The sequence below is a fragment of the Solenopsis invicta genome, chromosome 3 (genome assembly GCF_016802725.1).
Source record: "Solenopsis invicta isolate M01_SB chromosome 3, UNIL_Sinv_3.0, whole genome shotgun sequence".
Taxonomy (NCBI): Eukaryota; Metazoa; Arthropoda; class Insecta; order Hymenoptera; family Formicidae; genus Solenopsis; species Solenopsis invicta.
In genome coordinates this window covers 7,977,277-7,983,298 of record NC_052666.1, presented here as the reverse complement: position 1 = coordinate 7,983,298, position 6,022 = coordinate 7,977,277, and positions in this window count along the sequence as shown.

Sequence of the window (6,022 nt, the reverse complement as noted above, 5' to 3'; positions counted from 1 at the left end):
ATAAACTAGCTGCAGAAGGTATTAAACAAGACAACGAACTGTACCAAATGTATTTTGTAGTAGAATCAGTAAACGCGAATAAGGAAGTGAACGCGGTTACGGTGGATTTTCGTGCGCTTCACGAGCGGCTTGGCCACGTGAACAAGAAGACTCTCACGGACATGATTGAGAAAGGACTTATAAGTAAAATCAAAGGAGATAAAAAGGTTGATTTCTTCTGTGAAGCGTGTCAATTTGGTAAAGCACATCGACTTCCTATTGAGAGAAAGGAAGATAAAATTGTGAGACAGCCTGGAGAATTAATACATTCGGACGTTGGAGGACCTATGTCAGTTGAATCACTTGGAGGATGTAGATTCTACGTTATTTTTAAGGACGATTCCACTGGATACAGGCAAGTATATTTCATGAGGCATAAATCTAAAGTACTAGAGCGTTTAAAAGAATTTGAAGCTATAATTTCTAATAAATTTAAGAGACGAATTGTTGCCCTACGCTCAGATAATGGAAGAGAATACTGTAATCAAGGTGTAAAACAGTATTTGGCAAGCAAAGGTATAACTCATAAAACAACTGCACCGTTTACGCCTGAACAAAATGGGAAATCGGAGCGTGACAACCGTACAATTGTGGAGAGTGCACGCACGATGCTCGAAGCGAGTAAACTCCCTAGATATCTATGGGCGGAGGCAGTGAACACTGCAGTCTATATACGAAATAGGATTCCAACAACGCAACATCCAAACAGTACACCGTACGAACTGTGGACTGAAAAGAAGGCCAATTTGGAGCATCTGCGCATTTTTGGAACTGAAGCTTATGCACATGTCCCAAAACAGTTACGTACAAAATTGGATCCCAAGGCGAAAAAGGTATTACTAGTAGGCTATCAAGGAAATTCAAACAATTATAGACTTTATAATCCAGTATCGTTATAGTATCACGTGATGTAACATTTAATGAGAAGGTACAAGGATTTAATGAAGAACATGATGAAAACAAAGAGACAAGCCTGAAGATTTCAGTGGACAATAAGGAAGAAGTAGGTCAAGAACTGGAGCAAGTTGAGGAAATACCAGAAGATCTACAACCAAAAGAAAATGCATCATATAATCTGCGTGATAGAAGCTGTTTACGTCAATCGCTGAAGTACTCAGCAAATGTAACCGAACTTATTATTCCAAATACACTGAGTGAAGCACTAGAAACAAATGAGGCAGATGAATGGAGCCGTTCAAGAGGAACTCGATGCACACTCGATAAATGGAACTTGGGTCATTGTGCAGAAGACTTTTGAAATAAAACCAATAGACTCTAAATGGGTATTTAAAGTCATGACAGATACAAGTGGTAATATTTCTCGATATAAAGCTCGACTAGTGGCTCGTGGCTTTATGCAAAAGGAAGGAAGAGACTACACGGAAACTTTTGCACCTGTAGTACGATATGACTCTGTTCGTACATTTCTGGCAATTGTGGCACTTGAAGATTTAGAAATGAGTCAATTTGATGTACGGACAGCATTTCTCTACGGAGATCTTCCTGAAGACATATATATGGAGATTCCAGAAGGACTCAAGGAATCAACGGATAGTAACAAAACAGTGTGTAAACTCAAGAAATCGCTTTATGGATTAAAGCAGGCACCCAGGTGCTGGAACATCAAGTTCAACGAGTTTCTGACCAAATTCAATCTGAAACCTTCTGATGCAGATCAATGCATCTACCAAGGTAAAGTACACAATACAAAAGTGCTACTTGCACTGTTTGTGGATGACGGACTCATAGCTGCAAAGACGCAAAGTGCTGTTAATGCTGTAATTGACTACCTGAGGACTACTTTTGAAATCACAATAGGAGATGGACACTACTTTGCAGGAATTGAAGAAGACATTGTTCATTCATCAGACAGCCTATACAAAGCAACTCATCAAGAACTTCAGACTAACAGAAACAACAGCTGTTAGTGTGCCACTGGATCCGAATGTTACACTAGTACCAGCTGAAGAACAAGCTAAGCCTGGACTAGTACCTTACAGAGAAGCTGTCGGGTCATTAATGTTCTTAGCCACTGTTACAAGACCCGATATAGCATTTGCAGTGGGGAAAGTCAGTGCATTCCTCAATAATCATGATGTAAATCATTGGAATGCAGTAAAACGCATTATCCGCTACCTACTCAATACAGTCGACAGAGGAGTCCTGTACGAAAGCGGCGGGAGCAATGAAGAAATTGAAGGCTACGTGGATGCAGACTTCGCGGAAGACTTGGAGACAAGGAGGTCAACGACAGGCTACGTATTTCTTCTGGGCAATGGTGCTGTGACTTGGACAGCTCAACGACAAAAGATGGTCACAATTAGCACCACAGAGGCCGAATATGTAGCAGCAGCAGCAGCAGCTAAAGAGGCTATATGGCTTCGACGGTTGCTCAGTGGTCTAGAACGTAATTGTAACCGCGCAACGAAAGTTTTTATAGACAATCAAAGTACATTGAGACTAGTACAAAACTCAGAGTTTCACAAACGTACAAAGCATATAGATGTACGTTGTCATTTTATTCGCGAAAAAGTGTTAAGCGGGAAAATCGATACTAAATGTGTTAACACAACGAAACAAAAGGCTGATCTGTTTACAAAAGCCTTACCGCGAGATAGATTCAAAGCTCTATGTCAACTCATAAATCTTATAGAACGTAATATGTGCTCAAACGGCGGGAGTGTTGCATAGAAGTTTTTCGCACTCTATTTTACTTATTAATTCCCTATGTAACATTCTCTATTATAGTTATTTTTCTACAAATCATATTCATTTCTTGGGTAACTCGGCCATCTATATAATTGTGTGTTCTAAGTTCTTCTTTGACTTATCATGGTCGTTCTTTGTCTGTAAAAGCCGTGCTTGATTATTCTGAACAAAACTCGTGTGTTCTTTAATTACAAGTGAATAATCGTGTCCTCTCTCCTTTCTCAATAACCACTAACTTCAACAGGTTATGAGCCCAGGCACCTAATATTGGGCAAAATAGATTAAAAAGGAGAGAGATCGGAAACCGCGTGTTCGTGCGTTACGAGTGACTGCCGAAGTGAGTCGGTCGGCCATTACGTGTAAGAAAGAAATCGGTGCTCGCGATTCATATAACAAGTATGAGTGAAGAAATTTCAATGCGAGGTGTCACAAAGTTTGACGGACAAAATTTCCAGATATGGAAATTTCAGGTGAATTCGATTTTAACTGCGTATGGCATATTAGATATCGTCAACGGTACGCGAGCACGACCAGCGGACACTTCAGAGGCTTTACTGAAAACGTGGATCAAAGAAAACGCCAAGGCGATGTTTATTCTCTCAACATCGATGGAACCAAAACAAATGGAAAGTCTTATAACCTGCACGACAGCCAGAGAGATGTGGATAAAGCTCAGTTCAATACATGAGCAAAAGTCAGCTACGAACGCACTCATTTTAACGCAACGTTTTCATGAATATAAGATGAATTCGACTGACTCTGTAGTTCAGCATGTTGCGAAGGTGCAGAATATGGCACAACAACTGAAAGATGTTGGAGAGGCAGTGTCGGATGTAGCTATAATGGCAAAAATTATTGCTGGTTTGCCACATAAGTTTAATGCGCTGAAAACTGCGTGGGATAGCGTGTCGATTGAGCAGCAAACTGTGGATAATCTCACGGAGCGTTCGATAAAAGAAGAACTTCGTTTGTCAACAGATGATGAAACTCCTGGAGCGTTTGCTGCAATGTCCCTAGGGAGAAATCGAAAATCAGCTAAAGATTTCAAGAAGCCCTTCAATAAATTTCAGAACAAGGATCCTGAAGCAAGAAGAAATACGACCGATCAAGAATGCTATTTCTGTCATAAAAAAGGACATTTTGCGAAGGATTGCTGGAAAAAGAAGGCAGAAAAGGAAACAAAACGTCCACAATCTGATGGAAACAACTCGGCATTTAGTGCTACACTGTCAAGGAGCAAGAGTGATCAAGGTGGTCAAAGCGTAAGAAAATCAGTGCCATCTAGTGATACACAGGAGGAATCTTCACGAGCGCTGGGGTGCAAGTTACTAGATCGCGATGTTAATGATGTGTGGCTTACCGATAGTGGCGCGTCGCGTCACGTGACCATTCCGGCGAGACTGGCTTCGTGATTATCGGCCAATAGCGAACGAATCAATAGCTCTTGGAGATGACGGTACGTGTGCTGTGCGTGGAACCGGTACAGTAGTAATTAAAAAGTTAGTAAATAATAAATGGTGTGATGCACAAATAAAAAATGTACTTTATGTTCCGGATATTCGAAGGAACTTGTTCTCGGTCGGCGTGTGCACAACAAATGGATACGAGGTTACATTCCGCAAAAATCGTGTAATACTGAAAAGTGACAATAAACTAGCTGCAAAAGGTATTAAACAAGACAACGAACTGTACCAAATGTATTTTGTAGTAGAATCAGTAAACGCGAATAAGGAAGTGAACGCGGTTACGGTGGATTTTCGTGCGCTTCACGAGCGGCTTGGCCACGTGAACAAGAAGACTCTCACGGACATGATTGAGAAAGGACTTATAAGTAAAATCAAAGGAGATAAAAAGGTTGATTTCTTCTGTGAAGCGTGTCAATTTGGTAAAGCACATCAACTTCCTATTGAGAGAAAGGAAGATAAAATTGTGAGACAGCCTGGAGAATTAATACATTCGGACGTTGGAGGACCTATGTCAGTTGAATCACTTGGAGGATGTAGATTCTACGTTATTTTTAAGGACGATTCCACTGGATACAGGCAAGTATATTTCATGAGGCATAAATCTAAAGTACTAGAGCGTTTAAAAGAATTTGAAGCTATAATTTCTAATAAATTTAAGAGACGAATTGTTGCCCTACGCTCTGATAATGGAAGAGAATACTGTAATCAAGGTGTAAAACAGTATTTGGCAAGCAAAGGTATAACTCATAAAACAACTGCACCGTTTACGCCTGAACAAAATGGGAAATCGGAGCGTGACAACCGTACAATTGTGGAGAGTGCACGCACGATGCTCGAAGCGAGTAAACTCCCTAGATATCTATGGGCGGAGGCAGTGAACACTGCAGTCTATATACGAAATAGGATTCCAACAACGCAACATCCAAACAGTACACCGTACGAACTGTGGACTGAAAAGAAGGCCAATTTGGAGCATCTGCGCATTTTTGGAACTGAAGCTTATGCACATGTCCCAAAACAGTTACGTACAAAATTGGATCCCAAGGCGAAAAAGGTATTACTAGTAGGCTATCAAGGAAATTCAAACAATTATAGACTTTATAATCCAGTATCGTTATAGTATCACGTGATGTAACATTTAATGAGAAGGTACAAGGATTTAATGAAGAACATGATGAAAACAAAGAGACAAGCCTGAAGATTTCAGTGGACAATAAGGAAGAAGTAGGTCAAGAACTGGAGCAAGTTGAGGAAATACCAGAAGATCTACAACCAAAAGAAAATGCATCATATAATCTGCGTGATAGAAGCTGTTTACGTCAATCGCTGAAGTACTCAGCAAATGTAACCGAACTTATTATTCCAAATACACTGAGTGAAGCACTAGAAACAAATGAGGCAGATGAATGGAGCCGTTCAAGAGGAACTCGATGCACACTCGATAAATGGAACTTGGGTCATTGTGCAGAAGACTTTTGAAATAAAACCAATAGACTCTAAATGGGTATTTAAAGTCATGACAGATACAAGTGGTAATATTTCTCGATATAAAGCTCGACTAGTGGCTCGTGGCTTTATGCAAAAGGAAGGAAGAGACTACACGGAAACTTTTGCACCTGTAGTACGATATGACTCTGTTCGTACATTTCTGGCAATTGTGGCACTTGAAGATTTAGAAATGAGTCAATTTGATGTACGGACAGCATTTCTTTACGGAGATCTTCCTGAAGACATATATATGGAGATTCCAGAAGGACTCAAGGAATCAACGGATAGTAACAAAACAGTGTGTAAACTCAAGAAATCGC